Raw genomic sequence first — 19,973 nt, 5'->3', positions numbered from 1 at the left:
TCCCACATGCCGCGGAGCAACTAAGCCTGTGCGTCACAACCACTGAGTCTGCTCTCTAGAGCCCGCGAGCCACAGCTACTGAGCCCACGTGCCACAACTGCTGAAGCTCACATGCCTAGAGCCTGTGCTCCGCAACAAGAGGAGCCACCGCAATGAGAAGCCTGCGCACCACAAGGAAGAGTAGCCCCCGCTCGCCGCAGCTAGAGAAAGCCCGTGCGCAGCAACAAAGACCCAACGCAGCCAAAATAAATAAATAAATAAATAGGTTTGTGGCAAGGACCTGGATTATCAGGGAAGATTTATTTCCTAGCCAAAAAAAAAAAAAAAATTGAATTTCCTTCTTTTTTTTAAATTTAATTAATTTATTTTTGGCTGTGTTGGGTCTTTGTTGCTGTGCACGGGCTCTTCTCTAGTTGTGGCGAGCGGCGGCTGCTCTTTGTTGCAGTGTGCAGGCTTCTCATTGCGGTGGCTTCTCTTGTTGTGGAGCATGGGCTCTAGGCGTGTGGGCTTCAGTAGTTGTGGCTCGTGGGCTCAGTAGTTGTGGTGCATATGCTTAGTTGCTCTGTGGCATGTGGGATCTTCCCAGACCAGGGCTGGAACCCGTGTCCCATGCATTGGCGGGCAGATTCCTAACCACTGCGCCACGAGGGAAGTCCCCTCTAATTTCCTTTTGAAACCAATGGCCAAAATGTAATGCAATTGCTTTTGTAAAACTAAAATCAAGATTTCCGGAGACCGTTCTTATCCTCTATTGCTTTTTTTCTTGAAGGTACTCTCCAAGGCAGCAATTACCAACTACGACCTTTTGGGTTTTGAGGCTGCTTCCTAGGAATGTCCGTTCCTTGGCTACATCATCAGAGAATCAGAGAGTTGAGGATTGCAGCCAGCACCACGAGGCCTATGGGTACTTCTTGCTCATCCAGACGAGGTGGCAGGACAATGACCAGTACGGCCATGGGAACAATGCTGTGTACTACAGCTACTTAGACACGATTATCAACCAGTACCTGATGAGGTAAGTGTGGGTTTTGCAGCCCCCATCCTCATGTCACCCCTCTGGCATGCTCTCTGGTGGGAGTTAATGCAGGGGATTCCTCTAGTGTTTCTGCTAGTATACCTCCTTTGTTGAGCCAGCCGAAAGTCAGATTATTCTGGAGAACAGCAGGACCGACAGGTTAGTGAGGATAGTGTCCTGCTGTTCCTGCAGTTGCAGGTGTTTGTCTATCTTGGTCCTTTGCACTAAATTGTCAGCAATTGTGCAAGCTTTGAGTCTCAATTAAACAACTACACAACAAGCTACGTAATATTCAAACCCTGGAGTTTGAGCAGACAGTAACTTCAGCCCTCAAGGCCTTTTTGTGAGAAAAGCAGCTGCTTCCCCCACCAAGGGCACATAAGGGGGAGGAGAGAGAGCAAAGATGTTTATTATAGCCTCTGAATGCCATGATGACACAATTGCCATTGGAGGTGTGTTTGCAAGATTGGTTACTGCATGTTTGGTTAATATAATTGTCTGTATGAAAGATTGAGCTGCATAGAGAGATCTGCGTAAATCCCAGCTCCACCTTGCATTAACTGTGCAGTTTGGATAAATTATTTAACCTGTTGCATCTTTTGTAAAAATAACTTGCATTTATTGAGAGCTCTCTCTTTGTTTGGCACTGTAAAGCCTTTACACAGCCTTTCTTGTTTAATCCTAAAACAACTTGATGAGAGAGTAGCAGATTGTTGGTCCACTGCCCAAACCTCCTTGCCTGTAACTTTCAGGGCACACTGGTCTGACCGTCCACTGTCAGCACTAGCATTTCTTTGCCTAAGGACTTTCTCTGGCCACCAGAGCCCCTTTGGCCGGCAGGCCAGAAGTGCAAGGAATCAGTGTTCCCCAAAAGCAACCTTCAGTCACTGACTGATGGGAGTTAGTGTATGAATACCCCAGCTTCCTTATCTCTTGGATGAGATAACTCTGAGCTGCACACTGTATACAGGCTCCCAGCCTTCCCTAGTGGGATTAGGCTCCAGTTCCCAGAGTGGAAGCTTTAAAAAATTGAGATAAAATTTACATAACACAAAACCTACTATTTTAACCATTTGAAGTGTACAATTCGGTGGTTTTTAGTATATTCACAACGTTGTGTAGCCATCACCACTACTTAATTCCAGAACATTTCTATCACCCCTCAAAAGAAGCCCCCTACATGTTCATAGTCATTCAGTTCCCCTCTCCTCCCATCCTCTGGCAACCTTTCTATCGCTATAGATGTGTCAATTCTGGACATTTCGTATAAATGGAATCATAGTATATATAATCTTTTGTGTCTGGCTTCTTTCAGTCAGCATGATGTTTTCAGGGTTGGTCCACGTTGCAGCTTGCATCAAGCTTGTTTTTTTTTATGGCCAAATACTATTCTGTTGTATGGATAAGCCATATTTTGTTTATTCATTTGTCATTTGATGGACATTTGGGTTGTTCCCACTTTTTGGCTATTATGAGTAATGCTGCTATGAATATTTGTATACAAGTTTTTGTGTGGACATGTTCTCAGTTCTTTTGGGTATGTACCTAGAATGGAATTGCTTGAGTCACATGGTAACTTTATATTTAACTTTCTGAGTAACCATCAAGCTGTCTTCCACAGTGATTGTGCCATTTATATTCCCACCAACCATGTATGAGGATTTCAGTTTCTCCACATCCTTGCTAACACTTGTAATTATTTACCTTTTTTGCTTATAGTCATCCTGGTGTGTATGAAGTGGTATCTCATTTTGAGTTTCATTTGCATTTGCCTGATGACTAATGATGTTGAGCATCTTTTCACATGCTTATTGGTCTTTGGTACATCTTCTTTGGAAACATACCTATTCAAATCCTTTCTCCATTTTTCAACTGGGTTATTTGTATTTTTATTGTTAGGTTGTAAGAGTTCTTTATATATTCTGGATACTAGACCCTTTTCATATAATATGATTTACAAATACTTTCCCCTGGAGATCAAGATGGTGGAGTAGAGGGATGTGGAGCTCACTCCCTCCCACAAATAAATCAAAAATACATCTACATGTGGAACAATTCTCACAGAATACCTACTGAAAGCTGGCAGAAGAGTTCATACAAGCAAAGGTGCAAGAAAAGATCCTCACGTCACTGGGTAGGATGAAGGGAAAGGGAGAGGAAGACAAATACTTTCTCCCATTCTGTAGGTTTTTTCATTTTCTTGCTAGTGTCCTTTGACACACACAGGCTTTTAATGTTGATGACAGTGGTAACTGTTTGAATAGCAAATGCTTTATTGGCTACTTTCCCTTCCTGTCCCTTCCTCGTTTCTGCAGGAGCACTTCACCTAAAAGAAGTACCTTATGGTTCTCACTCGCATTGCATATTTACTATGTGAGGGAAATTTAATTCTTTTTTTCTTCGAAAGGATATGCCTTCACTTGAAGAGTACCTCGTTCTCTTGGATGCTATGTGGCCCTGAATTGTCACACTAATTTTACTTTTTATGCACCTGTCAGTGATTCCTCTAGAAGTAGCTTGTACTTGCTTACTTATGAATAATAAACCATCTTTTTCAGCACTCATGATAGCTTTTAGGAGAATGTGTGCTTTATACTTTGAAATCCACAGCAGGAGGTAAAAACAGTATTTGAGGCTATTTGTAATTTCACATCATTTGTCATAGGGAAACTTGACAGTGAATTTTCCCAATTCGCTCCAGGGCTACTTACTCTTTTCTAAGGAAGGATCAGCCTTGTAATTTCTTTGGATTGACTCTCAATTGTATTGCAGTTGAGACCTAGTGGTGTGTCTTGGTCAGTTTGGGCTGCTATAATAGAAATTTAAACTGTAAACTGTAAACCACTGTAAACTGGTGGTTTAAACAATAGAAATTTACTTCTCACCATTCTGGAAGCTGGGAAGCCCAGATCAGGGTACCAGCATGGTTGAGTTCTGGGGAGGGCCCTCTTCTTGGTTTGCAGACAGCCGCCTTCTTGCTGTATCCTCACATGACCAAGGGAAGAGAGATTGAGCCACCCTCATGACCTCTTCTAAATCTGATTACCTCCCAAAGGCTCTACCTCCTAATACCATTCCATCAAAGGGTAGGGTTTCAATATATGATCTGGGGAGAACACAGACATGCATGCCGTCCACAACATGGCTTTTGTGACTTTTGAAGTCTTCCATTTGTAAATGGGGCTTCTAGAAAGACAATGTGCAGATAATGATTGAGTCCTTTATCCAGTGGAGGTTGTGTCTGTGTGGTCTCAGTTTGTTGTAAACCGTTTCATCCAAGGTCTGCTTCTGCCAATTGTGGGGGTAGGGATGGGGGTTGGCAGCATGTAAGGAAGAATTTCTGCCAGAATAGTGTCCTGTTTCATGTAGAGGCCTCCAGGTATTACACATTGACTCCAAAACTGTGAAAATACCCTAACTATTGTGGTCAGGGACTTCCGGATCATGACAGAAAATGAGTTTACCTTTATACGTTTTCTAAGAGATCTGAGGATTGTTTAATAGGTGGCTCACTGACTGTCAAAAGGCAAGCCAGCACCACATAGAGGTGTGAGGACACTGGGAAAACCAGCCAGGGAGAGGCAGCCTCATTTCACCAGTGTGAGCCAATGTGAGGAAGGCAGCTGGTCAGGTGGAAGCAATGCATCCCAGCCTGGCTTGCACACTTGCCTCCTTCCACTTGGCTTTCTAAGGATAGGTGGCACTGTACAGGTACCAAACACCATGGGATCATCAATGAGCAACATCCTTGTCTAAAAGATTCCCTCTTTGGGGGGGGTTTCTCCGGGAGAGGGAACCAGGGAGTAATGGAGGGCGTGGCAGGGGAGGGAGAGAAAGACAGCAGAAGAGGCCACGGACTGCCCGAAGTTCCCATCACTTTGACACGCGGAAGGGGTTAAGTCATTCTTGAACAGTTTATCGCTCATCAATTGTAATTAAATATGTTTATATTAAATTATGTTCTGTAATGAATGTAAAATCCTTTAGCCTATGCTGTTATTAGAACCAGATGCTGAAGTACCAACAATATTTCAACATGACTGTGCTGCCTTGCCAGCTGTCTAACTGTAATTACTTTAATCTCAGCTTGTTATCTAATTATCACCTTTGTAAAGGGAAAAGTACTCTCTAATGCTTACTGATTGTTTCAGATGATGATGAAGAGCGGGGAACAGCTGTCAGAGATCGTGGGCCCTGCTTATCACAAAGAAGGAACTTATCCTGAGATCTGTTCTGGGCCAAACTGCTGAAAAAAAGATGTCCCAGGCAGGAACTGGGGACTAGTCAGTAAGGGGAGACAGTTGGTGTGGTAGTTAAGGGTCTGGCCCCTGTGGATAAACTGTCAGGTGACATCTGCCTCCTCCAATGATGGCTGGGGGACAAGTTATTTAGTCTGTTTAAGACTTAGTTGCCTCATCTGTAACGTGGAGACAGTAATAATACTAAAATCGACCTCGAGGATTCCTGGGGAGATTAAATGAGATAAAACGTATGAAGCCATAGCAGTGCCTGACAAAATGTCCATACGTAGTGAATGTTAACTCTTTTTTCTTTCTGAAAAAAATCAACGTTGGTTTTCAACATTTCCCTCTAAGCCAAATCTGAAACAACGGAAATGGGTATCTAAATGCCAGCGGCTTGGCATTACCAGTTTGTTTTCCAAATTATCTTTAAGTCTGTCCTTTTGGGACTGAAATTCACCTTTGCACTGCTTATTCAAAAATGGTTCACCCAACCGGTATAGATAAGTATTGTCAGGAAAATCTCTTGAGGGGGAATAAACCACTTTGGAGTATTCTTCAGTACTTTATGCATGTACTTTCATGTCAGCAGTTGGTGTGGTAACTGTAGTTCATTCCAAAATAATCATTAAAGCAGATTCTTTTAGGATGTTTACTGAGCTTCTAATATCCTCCACGCTTTACCTCTCAGGGCTACACGCCCATCAGAGGGGAGCTGGCAGCCTCTCCCTGCTGTGGAATAGCACGTCCACCTCCCCAGTTAGACTGTGAGCCCCTTGAGGGCAGGAGAGGGCCTTCATCATTCTTTTGAATCCTGAAAAGCTGCCCTGCCTGGCATGTATTTTGTCCTTCCTCAGTACATATTCCTGAAAGAACTGAACAAAATAACGCATCCTCAGACCATCCTGATCCAGGGTTTTTCCTTTCCCAGTGGCACAAAGAAGCACTACCTCTCGGAGCCGTGGGACAGGTCTCAGTCCCCCATGACTTTTCCTGCCGCCTCTTACTGCATCCTCGTTCCAGGAAACCAAAAGGCAGGCCTGCAGGGAGACAGGTCAGAGCGCTCAGCTGGGGCTGACCGTCATGGTGACATGTCAGCTCTGTGTGGTTTAGCAGTGAGAGGGGCAGGAGGGCTGAGCTGACGCATCCTGAGGCATTCCCCCCGAGGAGGGCAGGGCAGTGGGCCTTTAATGTCAGGGATGCCCAGGTGCAAAGAGGGCTGCTTTGTGAGACAGGCTCCCGCTGTTCATCAAAAGAACGGAATTGTCCCGAACTCCCCATAAACTCCGTTCAGTGGAAGGCACACAGCCAGCTCTGGAGTTACTCTTTGTTACAGTATATTTGGCTATTGAAGGAAATATCCTAAAATGAGAGAAATAACCGAGCAGCAGAGACCTTAAATCTCTGCCTGAGCCTCATGTCCCAGCACTCCTCTCATGGTCCCTTTCTCTCCTGCGGTGGTAAACCACCCGTGGTCCCTCGCCAGCAGCGTGCTGACGCTGTGCCTTTGTTCAGCTGTTGCCTCTACCTGGAATGCCCCTGCTCCTGTTCTTCAACAGTCCAACCCTCCCAGCTACCCTCAGAAATAGGATGTGTGCCCATTCTCTGTATCCCCATAGGATCCTGGCTTTTCTGTATCAGAGGTCCGCACACTTTTCAGTAAACGGCCAGATATGAAATATTTTTGGCTTGGTGGGCCGTGGGTCTCTGTAGCGACTACGAGGCTCTGCTGTTGTGGTAGGAAAGCAGCCATAGACGACATGTAAATGAATGTGTGTCTGCGCTCCAAGAAAACTTTATTGTAGTTCCCTGCTTATTTCACTTCTCCGTGCTCTTGTACTTTTACAGTTCAAGTCACTCTTGTGGCTGCTTCATCATGGGTTGTTTGTTAATGCATCGTTACTGAGTTTTTCCTGTTGTAATGACCTGTCACCCTAATCTGAACTCCTCAAGCTATGAACTGTAATGTTTTAGCCTTGGTTTCCCCACAAAGCAGAGCTGAGATAAGCTCTTGCTTACAGGTAGTTTGTTTTATTAGAAATGGATCCCAAGGAGGAAGAGTGGGACCTAGGAGGAGTGAACTAGAAGGAAGGCCAACCCAGCGTTACTGAGCTGATCAGCAGGGTGGGCAACAGCAGCTATATTCCACTGGGATCCCGAGGAGCTGTGTAGAATGGGCCTCAGAATTCTCTGCCCACAGGACAGAAATAGGAGCATTTATCCACTGGCTCCGTCCCTCACTGGTCAAGGTTTGCCCCATGGGGTGTTAGGTCCCTCCCTCTTCCAAGTGTGTGCATGTGTCAGAACCACTGAGCAGATTTCTGCAACCTTAGGGCAGAAAGCGAGAGACTCTGCGCGCTGTCCAGGCAAGGTGCTGCCAGGTCACCCCTGAGCACCAGCATGGCCGGTCGCTGTAGCGATGGCTGGAATACAAAATGGGGCACCAGAGGCGATGAGGCAGCCTGGTAGAGGCGTCCAGTACGTATACTGTACATTTTCCTTTGCCCAGTGCAGTAAGTTGTATATGCTGAGAAGCAATGGTTAAGAGGGCAGCTGTTGGTACCAGACTGCCCAGGTTTTGATCCTGGTTCTACTCCTTACTGATTGCATAATCTCAGGCAACCTACTTAGGCCTCTGTTCTTCATTCTTTCCTCTCTGGAGTGGGGATAATACTACTTACCGCAAAGGCTGCTGTGAGGTACAAAGTGCTTAGAAAAGGGCCCATGCTACATGCTCAGCCAGTGTTTGCTACCGATAGGTACTTAGTAAATACTAAAGGATTTTTAACAGTGGGCTTTTTTAAGTCAATGCTTCTGTCTTTGTTTATTTTTTAATGTTTTAATAAATATATTTAATAAAGTACTCCTTTCCAAAGGAGTATTGAAATACCGAAATACCTTAACAAATAAAAAGCATTAAATAGATCTTTTTCACTAGAAATAGAAAAATAAGAAAAATAGAAAATAAGAAAGAAAAAGACACAAAACATCAACCTGCTTCTACGATTGAGTATATCATTAACCTCTGAGCTTCCTGGCACCCAAGAAAACAAGGGGAACCAGATGAGCTGCATAGTTCTCATTATCTGATAAAAGAAAACATATTATTTCTTCCAGAAAAACAAACTTTTTTCTCTCAAATTAAATTCTAAAGGGAATTTAAAGGAATTTACTAAGGAGGCTTGAGCAACACAACCAGAAGGATGTAAATAGCCTGGAAAGAGAGACTTCATCTGTTGTGAGTCTGACTAGTGCTTGCTATCTGTGGGTACTCAATGAATGAAAAATGGGAATGAAAAATGGGCATATTTTCCTAAGAGCTGGCATCCTGCCTCTGATGACAGGTGTAAAAGCGTGACTCTAGTGGTAAGGTTTGGAGCCAGCGTGGAGGACAGTGAGTGGGTCGGCCCCCGGGGGTGTGTCTGGGGGACTGGGGAGCAGGCGGTAGGTCTGTCAGCTGCCTGCTTGCTCAGGATGCTGGCCTGACCCTGCCGGCCTCTATTGCTTCCGCTTTCCAGATATCCTTCCTTGGTCCCCTATCTCAGGCTTACTGAGCAGAATCTTTCTGCATCTTCTCCAAGGGGCAGGTGAAGACCGCCTTGCTGTGGCCCTCCCAGCACGAGGTTTGCCCTGCTGGGGTGGCCCTGGGCTGTCCCAGTCAGGCAGGCACCTCAGGGGGCTCTGTTGACATACAGTTTCTCCGTCAGTCTGAAGGCCTCAGTTAAAATATTATGATCTACCTCCTTGAGCCCATGGAAATCTCATTATAAATAAAGTAATCTCATTTGTGGGTGTGTTCTATAACACACAGGCTTGGAAATGTACGGATTCAGTACGCCTGGGAAGTCGGGCTGTCAGATAAATACATTGTGTGAAAATTGGGGCCAGAGGTCACCAGTCTCCTGATACACAAATCTCCCTCTGAAAATCTCATTTCATTCAGACTATCAGTTAGATTAGAAGTACCCTAATTATCCCACCGAAGTTAAATTACTTTATGTTAGGGTGATATAACGAACAACCATAAAGAGGATATATACAACCAATCATCTTGTTAGTCACAGCAAGACCAGATCATACACTAAACGGACCTTGTTGACTATGGTAGCTAGTCCCGGTCTCACCAAAAAAGGGCGAGGAAAAGAGGAAAATGAGAGAGGTTACCGGGTGTTCTTGTGGTGAGGGTTCCTGCTGCATTCCTCCACTGAGTTGCTAAAAGTTTCTCTGCAAAGGCACTGCCTCTGGTCATTAGGATTGAGGGAGCTATGAAGGATCCACTGTGCTCTTGACTTATTAACCCCCATGGCACTGTGAGGCCTCATGACTTACAAGATAGGACCAGTGTCCACGGCCCTTCACTTTATTCCAGAAACCTTCCCAGCACCTGCCAAGTGATACGGCTCTGTTGCTAGGGTACACTTGTCCTCCTAGAAGGACTAACCTCTACCAGTTGCACTTGTTAAAGTAAATAACGCTAGCTGCTGTAATGAATTGCCTCCAAATCTCAGTGACTTAGCACAACGAAAGTTTATTTCTTGTTTACGTCACTGTCAGATGGAGGTCAGTGTGTGTGTGTGTGTGTGTGTGTGTGTGTGTGATGTTCTGTTCATGCAGTTACTCAAGAACCCATCTCGTGGCTTCGAGCCCCTGTAGATCAGATTTCTCAATAGTGGGATTATTGACATTTGGGGGCTGGGTAATTCTTTGCTCTGGAGGACCGTCCTGTGCATTGTAGGATGTCTAGCTGCATCTCTGGCTAGACAGTTAGATGCCAGTTGGACATCCTCCCAGAGTGATGACCAAAAATGCCTCTACACGTTGCCACATGTCCTCAGGGGAGGGGGACAAAATTGCCCTGGTTGAGAATCACTAAATAGACAGTGAGTGAAGGTTAAGTTTTTAAATTATTACTGTTTTAAAGAGCATACACTTGAACTTCTCTCTTAGGCAGAGGATATATACATATAGTTGGGAAGAGACCACCATGTGTGTGCCAATAACCCATCATTGGACTTGGTACCTTAGCACTGGTTATTGTCAGTGTTGTTGTCTGTGTCAATGGATAGTTTCACATTCACAGAGAGGTGAAGGAATGTGACCACATCACACCTTAAAATTGTGCTACTAGGCGATTGTGTAGTGGCAAGAGTTTTGGGGTTGCACACTGTGGTCCTGAATTCCTGAGTTGGCTGTGCCATTGCCCTTGTGATTGTGGGGGACTCAGCTCACTGCCAGGATAGGTGAGACTCTGAGCACCTCCTTTCCTTGATGGGAAACTCCACCCCTCCATCCCTTCTAATATGGCCACCATGCTGCAGCCAGAGAGACGTTTTCTAATGTCCCTCATCCCCATTACAACTTTTCCATGGCATCCAATTTGCATTTCAAATAAAGACAAAACTCCTCCGCATGTCCTGAAAAGCCCTGCAGGGTCTCCCCTTTTTCAGGCTCCTTTGGTGCCTTGTTCCCCTTGCTCACCAAGCTTAATGTAAACTAGCCTTTTTTTCCCAGTTCTCATCAAGCCCCTGACCTTATTGGGCTTTGCCTGTGCTGTGCCCTCTGCCTTGAGGGTTTCCCTTCTCTCTTCTCTTGGCTTTTTCTGACCTTTTAGTTCTCAGCTGAAAGGTCACTTTCTCAGGGATGTCTTCTGGATGCCCTGACCAGGTCTAATTCCCCTCTCCTGGGCTCTCTCTTAGGACCGCCCACAGTATCACATTGTCAGTGTTGCAGTTTTACATTCGTTGGAACAACTATTTGAAAGTGTCCTGTCTCTGTCATTTGTAATCACCACGAGAGCCGTGACTCATAGTTGTATCCCAGGGCCTGGCATAGTGCCTGGCACGTAGTAGGTGCTAAAACCTTTTTCTTGCGCGAATGAATTAGAGATTTGGGCTGTCTGGAAATATTAGTCAATCAGGCTTGACACTGAAATGCAACCTGTTTGATTCACTGTAGAGCTGCTGACAATTAGGAAATATGATTCCTACATTAAGCTCAAGGGGTACCCCCAAGAAAGCTAAGGTGGTTGGTGAAAATGGTGTGGCATTCGGTATAGCCTTGTCAGCCTGACTTAGTCATTTCTACTGGAAATCTCATTAGAGCTCAGAAACCCCATAGACTTCCAAAGCCTTTTACTTAAAATGTGTGTACCTGGGCAATCCACAGCCAGCTAGCAACCCCTAGGAGCCTGACGGTGGTAGAAAGCACAGTTTGCAGGTAAATAGCCTGGTTAGGGGGAGGGATAGACTACTAATCACGTAACGGTGACTCCAGTGCCCTCAGTTCACTAATTCCCTTTTCAGGTTAAGGGGTGGGGAGAGTAGTCTGTGTCTAGATGTCGAAGTCAGTCGGAGGAAGGTTCGGCAGCCCCACCAGAGCCTCAGTCTCTTATGATTCACAGCATGCGGCCACCTCTCAGCTCTGAATAGAGTGAGGTATGAAGTCATTTGCAAAGCAGTGTCTATGAAATTCCATTACACGGTGCTTTTCAGTTTAAGGGGAAAGACCTTTGCGGAAACTAATTTGCAGTTGCTTTAATCATGAAGCTCAGAGATGGCGCCCTTTCCCCATCACTGCAGCTGAAAAGGCTCACACTGGTTTGCAGATTTGGTGTCCCTTTCCCCACCCCACCCCAGCTCCTGGATTCCATCTGTGGTTGTTGTACGTCCCCTAATTTTTGCAATTTTTTTAGACAAAAGGGAAGCTATTGTACTTAGTCTTCCTGGTGAAGGTAAATATTTTGGAATCAGAACCCATTTGAAAACACTCAGAGTCAAATCAAAGCACATGGGATGTGCGCTAGGAAGGGGATCATCCTGGGGTTCTTTCCTCTGCCCTGCCATCCTCTCCTGCCTCCCAGAGGACTGCCTTTTGGGTTTCTTTGGTCCCTTATTCACTCACAGCCCTGGGGTTGTTCAAGACCTGGAGAAGGACAGCCAGGAGTTATAGAAAGTGAAAAGCACCTGATAGGAGTCAGGAACTCTGGGTCCAGTCTCAGCTTTGCTGTTTAACAGATTTAGTGCCTTGGGAAATTCATTTAACCTTTCTGGGTATCTCATTTACCAAATGAAGAAAATTATACTTACCCTGAAGATCATATGAGGTTTTGGGGGAAGATCGGGTGACATCAAACATAAGCATGTGGGGCTTCCCTGGTGGCGCAGTGGTTGAGAGTCCGCCTGCTGATGCAGGGGACACGGGTTCGTGCCCCGGTCCGGGAGGATCCCACATGCCGCGGAGCGGCTGGGCCCGTGAGCCATGGCCGCTGAGCCTGCGCGTCCGGAGCCTGTGCTCCGCAATGGGAGAGGCCACAACAGTGAGAGGCCTGCGTACCACAAAAAACAAAACAAAACATAAGCATGTGGGTCTGCTCACGGGGAGTTGGTGATACTGATTTATTCCAGGTCACTTACTGAAGAGTAGTTGCCTCAGTCAGAAGACCTCCTTGCTGACCAGAACCTCTCCAAGGTAAATTTCACAGCTGCTTTAAATCCCTTCAGGCTGAACCTTTATGGCCCCTGGAATCTCCTAGGGAAAATAGGAAGATTCCGGAAAGAATCAAGCACTAACTAACCCATTTTCAGTCATCAGCACTTAGCACAGATTTGTTTATCAGATAGGCATTGGCTTCTTGGAGACAAGAATAAAGAGACTGGGATGTGGAGACAGGCGGGTGTTACAGGTGGGAAGTTTTGTGGGGTTTTGGGGTCACGTGGGGTGGCTGTGAATGTCTTTACAACACAGCATTCTGATACTGTGCTCAACCCAGACTTGGATAAGATAGGGTATAAGGGTGACAGGGAACAGATCAGGTACTGGTTTATTTCATTTGTTAGTGAATATTAGTCATTCTTTTTGGCTGTTAGCAACTGAACACATTTCCTATAACTGCAGAAAACTCCTCTCTCCCAACACACACGTTTAGAAGCTGAGAATGCCAGGTACTTATTCTCTCAGCCTCCTGTGCACCTAAGATGCTGGCATAGGACCCAGGCTTTGTCAATGCACCTGCCTCAGGCTGTGGAGCAGCATCTACCGATGTGTTGATGTAGAGACTGCAGAATCCATTCTGGCCAAGATGGGGGACCAATGACAGCTACATCACGCTTGAGATGGCAGCCATGACAGTGACCCTGTGTCAGCGTCCAGAGTGTGTCTGGGGATAGTGGCCGTGGCAGAGTTTTCTTTGGGGACTCGTTCTGGGATGTGATTTCAGGTGTTGTTCCTGGCAACATAAGCTTTAGATCCATTCTCCAGTCCTTCTGGAGCTCTGTGGGCTCTCCAAAATCCTTTTAATAAATCGCTTTTCTTCCTGAATCCACCAGACTTCATTTCTATGGGTTGCAATGAAAAATCCTGATTAACATACATATATAATATACTTAAATCCTCACAACCACCCTATGAGGTAATCTACCTATTGCTTGCATTTTATGAAAACGAGACTCGAGTGCAAGGGTGGGGGTCAGGCAAGCCTGAGCTGCAGAGTAGATATTTCAAAGTAGGAGCATTGAACTTCAGCATCCAGGCTGTTTTTCCAGGGCAAGGTTAAGTGTGAGTATGCTGAGAAGACCTCACTGCTTTACCTGCTGGGGGGACTGGAGCGTGGCCTGGCTGAACTGGTCAGGAGAAAGGAGCACTAGGAAACGCGCCCCTGTGTCACCTCTGCTAATATACGAAGTTCACTGTAAACTACATGGGGACTATAGAAATGTATGGTACCACAGAGCAGTAACTACAGCCATGATGAGGACCGTGGTGTCTGCCTAGGGGCAGTAAAGGCCTAGGTTATCCCATGGCACATTCCACAAGTGCTGTGAAGCAGCTAGTAACTTCTGGGTCCTCTCCAGCTATATTTCGCAAGAGAACTCAATTCAGTCCCTACTACTGCAGTGGAAATGTCTGCCTCTTTCGTCTTCAGCCCAACAGCAAGAGGTAAGAAGCACTGACTCCCTGGTTTGCTGAGGTGCCCAGTGGGGAAAAACAACTTTGATTCAAGGCACAGGGTGGGTTTGTGTTACTCTAGAAGACTTGAAGAACTGCCTCTTTAGCTTGGCTTACCAAAACAATTTTCTTATTTTTGAAGATTTTGGAGGTGGTTGTAGCTAATGCTGCAGGGTCTCCCTCTCTCCCTGCAGATCTTCCAAAATCCCCCCAAAACTTTGGAATTAAACACACACTTGTTAAACTTTATGACTGTGTGATAAAAGATTACAAAGCAGAGTTAGAAGAAGGTAAACAGGTGACTACCAGCCTCACCTACAACCTCACCAGTCTGCAGCCACAGCAGGGAGGAACTCTGCACATGAACTTGGCAGGGTAGGAATGGTTCGTTCTATTTGCTCATGAGCTTTGGAAGTAAAAAATTTTTCTTGAACTTTTTCAGTAAACGGATTCGGGGAAGGTATTTGTCTTGGAGTGTTTTATTTAATTATTAAAATAATTCAATTAAATATGATGTGAATTAAATGTGAATTAAAATAATTCACAGTCAGAAAACATACTTGCTTCTCCCTCACTTTCCATTAGGAATTGAATTTCATTCCACCATTAGCCCATAGGGTTTATTTCAAAAGAAATGTCCACTCAGTGGCTTAATGTAAAAGCCTGGTTGACATCAGTGTAATACACGTGCCAAGCCCTCAGCTGGGCATTGAGGCTGATGGAAGGGTTCACAGCCTGCTGGCCAGTCAGGTGGTATAGACCCTTGGTCACACTTCCTCCCCCCGTGCCTGTGACCATGCTCCTTAATTGCTTAGAAGGATAAGAGATACAAGAATAAAATAGTTAAGGAGCCACCTTGGGAAGAACGGCTCCCATGGCAAAGGAAAATTACTAAAAGAAATACACTGGTCATCTCCTGCTTCTGTAGCTCTTTTTCTTAGTCCTGCTGTTCCTGGCAAAGGAAGCCCAATGGATTAAAAGTGGCGAAGGTTTGCTGCATTTCTAACGTGCTTTGGAAGTTTTGTAATTGTGAGGAAGGAGTCCTGTAAGGATGAGAAACCCTGGGCAATGGGAAGATCCTTATTCTTGTTCCTGTGTCGGGTGATGATTTACAAGTGCAAGTTCTGGAGCGGGAGGCTGGGGTGGAACTGTGGCATTTTGTAAAAAGGCCTTAGCCTCCCCTTCCTCACCTGAAAAGAGGGTAATAATGGCATTAACCTTAGGGGACTCCTATGCAAAGCACTTAGAAGAATCCCTAGTGCATACATAGCGAAAGAAAAGTGTTAGCTTTTGTTATTATTAACGTCATCGCTGCTGTGCTCTGCAAATAGTGCCAGCTGCCTGCTGGTGCACTCTGAATGGCTCCAAACCTCTCCCCTTCCCAGTCACACAGTCCTCTCCTCCTCTCACTGGTTTTAGAGCTTCTCCAATAAAATCCCATTTCTGTGTGAGAGGGGCCCCTTTCCCAGCTCTTCCTAGCTGACTCCTCAAGGGGATGGAGAAGTACCTGGGTTTGGGGAAAGGGAGCGGCTGGTCAGAGAAGGAGTGGCTGATGTCACCACCTGACCTAAGCCAATTTGCTCTGAGGATCAGAATTTGGGATCCTCTCTTCCCTCCAGGTGCCTCCATCAAGGTGTCTCCATCAACGTGGGAGCAGGAATTAATCACTTTAGCGTTAACTGAAGATTCCCTAAGTTTACCTTTCCTGTTGCTTCTCTTTGCATTTGAGTGGTGTGTTCCATGTGTCAAAGATGCTTCACTTTATGATATCAGTTGAGCCTCATGAAAACCCTGTAGGGTGAGAAGGCAGATATTATCATTCCCTTTGAGGTAATTGAGGCCCAGAGAGGTTAAGTGGTGTCCAGGGTCACAGATAATTAACTGTAAAACGTAAACCAGAATTCAAGTCTCTTTCCACTCTGCCACTTGGGTTTTCAGAGGATGGGGCCCACTGTCCTGTGTTGAAGTGACCCTCCAATGTGGTCACATGTTCCTCTGAGTTCTGACCATGTTGACTGTGAACAAGCTCAGCCTGTGAATGGGCAAAACGCCCCTGCTAAAGAGTTTGCCGCTTACTTACATGCTAACCTTCACTTTGTAGGGAAAGAAATAATCCAGTATTTTCATAATCAGCAGGCTTCAAGCTCTTTGAGTCTAGAAAATAATGTCCCATGGAGGTTCAGAACACTGATTCTGGTGTCAGGGGTCTGGGTTCCTATCCTAGATTGGCCAATTAGCTGTGCCACTCTGGGAAATTTATTTACCATCTCTAGGTTTCCATTTCTTTATCTCTAGAATAGGGATAGGAATAGTCCTACATCATAGGTTCACTCTGAGAATTAGATGAGATAGGGATTGTTGGAGAGATGGGAACAAAATCAGGAGGGAGTGGTGTCACAAAGACAGTTTCAAGGAGGGAATGAGAACAGGGTGAACACTGCTGCGAAGCCAAGAAGGATGAAGACTGGATTTCTCGACGTAAGATCATTGGAGACGTTGATTAGGACTCTTAGTGCAGTGTTGGGACATTAACTCCTTTGGGGTGGCAGGGGGTGCGGTTTGCAGAGGAAATGCCAACTGAAGAGATAGAGGCAGAAAGCACAAACAACTCTTTTTAAAAATGTTACTGTGGGGCTTCCCTGGTGGCGCAGTGGTTGAGAGTCCGCCTGCCGACGCAGGGGACACGGGTTCGTGCCCCAGTCCAGGAAGATCCCACATGCCGCGGAGCGGCTGGGCCCTTGAGCCATGGCCGCTGAGCCTGCGCCTCCGGAGCCTGTGCTCCACAACGGGAGAGGCCACAGCAGTGAGAGGCTGGCGTACCGCAAAAAAAAAAAAAAAAGTTACTGTGAAGTGGTTAAGCGTTTGAGAGTTAGGGGTGATGTGTGGTCAAGAGAAGGCTTAGTGGTTTTTTTTGTATTATTAAGATGAGAAAATCATGAACATGTTTACTGCTGTGGACACAGTTCAGAGGGGGAGGTTGAACTATAAAAAAGGGGAGGGAAGACAAAATGAGAGTTCCCTGAGGAACAGGAGGGGATGGGACTTAAAACCCTGATAAAAGTCCTGGCCGGGACAGGAGGAGGGACATTGCCATGGAGTCACAGGCTGGGTGCAGATGTCACCTAAAGTGGTTAGGTAGTGAAAGCTGAGAGAGTGCTCGCTCGTGTGCTGGCTTCCTTTCTTTCTGAAATAGAAGATCAAGTCATCTGCTGAGAGTGTGGGGTTGAGTGGACAGGGCAGGTCAGAGATTTGAGGAGAGTGAAGGAAGTTTAAATGTCAAGGTCAGAGACCACGACTATGAGTTAATATTGGCTGGGCTGCTATAACAGGAGACACCCCCCACACACACCCCGCCAAATGCTGGGCTGAAACAAGAGAGAGGTTTATTCCTCTCTTACCATCAGTCCAGGTTGGGTGTCTGACAGGGAGCTCAGCAGTGTTGAGGGGAGAGCCAGCCAGATCATGCAAGGCTTTGTTGGCCAAGGGAAATACTTTGGATTTTATTCTAAGTGTGATTAAAGATACTGGAAGGGATGCAGAAGGCAGTGGGTGGATATTGGGGAGGGCACCAGGGAACCCATGTCTTACTAATGCCTAGAAAGCTGAGAAAGTCTGGCAAAGTGGAAAAGGGCAGGGGGTCTGTCCAGCTCTGCCCTATGAGCATAGAGGAGCTGTGGGCTCCACCTGCATACCCCCAAATGTGTGGACCTGTTAGTGGAGAGAGGATAAGGTTTGACTTCACTCTGTCCTGAAGTCCTTCTTGCTTCTTGGATGTTCAGTTGTCCAGGGTGCTTTGCATTTTATGTTAGATCATCTCACACGCACACACACACACACACACACAACACAGATACACATACACTCATGCACTCCCACACTCGTATACGTTGATTGGGCACAGGCTCTGGAATCAGGTAGATTTGGATTTAAACCCCAGCAATTGCACTTGCTAACTGGGTGTCCTTTGAGCAGTGAATTAACCTTTTGGAGACGCCATTTTCTCCTCTATAAGATGGAGATATGACTAGAATACTCTTCATACACTTGTTGTGAAGAGCAAATTAGAGAAAGCATGTAAAGCATAGTTCCTGGCATATGCTAAGTGCTCAATAAATTACAGCTACCATTATTAAGCTTGGTAAGTAGTAGCTGTCATCATCATTTACTTTTTTCTAAGAAATTTCCTTTATCTATCAAAGCAAAATGCCAAAATAACTCCAAAGATACATTTCCATTTCAAAAGATCTCTGTGTCTTGAGCCAGCATTTCTCTTGCTCTCTGGGCCCGACCAGGCAGCCTGGAGTCTGGAGAGGAAGTTATGGGTGATGCTTTTCGATGGGAAACCACCTGTCCACCCTTTTGCCTTCTCCTCAGAGAATCTGTTGTCCCAGGGAATCTTTTCTTTGGATGGCAATTTGGCTGCTAAAATGAAGTCGTGCTTTTTTGTGTCTGCACGCAGACTGGTTCCAGGGCTCTGCTGGGGATGGAACAGCTTGTCATTAGCAGGTGATGGTGGAGCATCCTGCTGGCGGCCCCTCCTCCTCACAGAGCCACGTGAAACCCTGCTGTCTGCTGGTGAGCACTTCCATGTGCACGTGTGCGTGCCTGCGTGTGGTGTTCTTATAGACTCTCCCAAGGATCTGATCTTCGTCTCGTCTGCCACCTTGAGAGGCTGTGTGTCTGTGTGTCACGGATACACCACTACCTGTTGTCTGAACCTCCCTCCAAGAGGTCAGGACATTCCTCTTCTCCCTGAGAAGGATGTGAGTAGCTCCAGGTGAGCCATTCCAGAGACTCAGTGACTCAGCCCTGCAAGGCGTGGGGACCCTGGCCTGGGAGGCTGTTTTAGTGTGGAGAATAAGTGTTTGAGTTTCTGAATCACACACTGTCAGGCTTGAAGCCCAGCTCTAACCCTTAGTAGTTGTGTAATTTTGGACAACTCATCTCTCTGAGCCCCAGTTTCTTGCTCTGTGAAATAAATTCCTGGCACATAGTAAGTGCTCAACAAACAGTAAGTCATTGATAAGATCTGGGTCCCAGTCTTGGCCAGTAACTAGCTCAGTAGCCTTGCCTGTCATTTCACCTTGATGTTCTGACGGGTAGACGTGTGGGGAACTCAGAAGTCTCTTCAGGCTCTGAGGTTCTGTGATGCTACCAGTGGCTCCTAGTCTACAGGTCTTGGTTCCTTTGGCCATTGCCTGTCCCTCCTGAATTACCCCTCTCACCCGCTCCAGAGGATCATTCTTGCCAATGTAGACACATGGGCCACTGTCTCCCATCTTTAATACCTTTTTCCATCACCCTTAATCAATTATGTATCTTTTGCAATAAACATCCTTAATGCTTTATTTCCTCAATTTCATAGGGGCGGGGATTCTGGGGAAACCAAAAACGTGATGTGAAGGATAAAAGCTGCACAGCAGTCTTACTTCCTCCAGGTCTTGGCTCAGGAGATGCTCTGAGAAGACACCAGCTTTGTCAGTCCTCCTTACTTGCTAATGATTGTTAATTTTATGTGTCATCATGGCTGGGCCACAGTGCCCAGATATCTGGTCAAACATTATTCTGAATGTTTCTGTGAGGGTGTGAGTGTGTTTTGGATGAGATTTACATTTAAATTGGTGGACTTTGAGTAAAGCAGATTGCCCTCCATAATGTGGGTGGGTATCATCCAATCAGCTGAAAGTTTGAATAGATCAAAAGACTGACTTCTGGGCTTCCCTGGTGGCGCAGTGGTTGAGAGTCTGCCTGCCGATGCAGGGGACCCGGGTTCA

At 45.9% G+C, this 19,973-nt stretch overlaps 1 long non-coding RNA gene across 3 annotated transcripts in view; it reads left to right on the top strand.

Moving 5' to 3' along the window:
• Positions 1 to 19,973, top strand: part of LOC308619795 — a 205,725-nt gene that overhangs the window by 87,266 nt on the left and 98,486 nt on the right. For all 3 annotated transcript variants that reach the window (XR_014016230.1, XR_014016231.1, XR_014016232.1), the window contains exon 2: positions 770 to 1,015. This is a non-coding gene — a long non-coding RNA (uncharacterized lncRNA). The remainder of the gene's footprint in view (positions 1 to 769; positions 1,016 to 19,973) is intronic.

The sequence above is a fragment of the Mesoplodon bidens genome (assembly GCF_964165515.1).
Source record: "Mesoplodon bidens genome assembly, chromosome: 7".
NCBI classification, from domain to species: domain Eukaryota; kingdom Metazoa; phylum Chordata; class Mammalia; order Artiodactyla; family Ziphiidae; genus Mesoplodon; species Mesoplodon bidens.
Note: the sequence above shows the minus strand (reverse complement) of the source record. Positions and strands in the feature narration are given on the sequence as shown.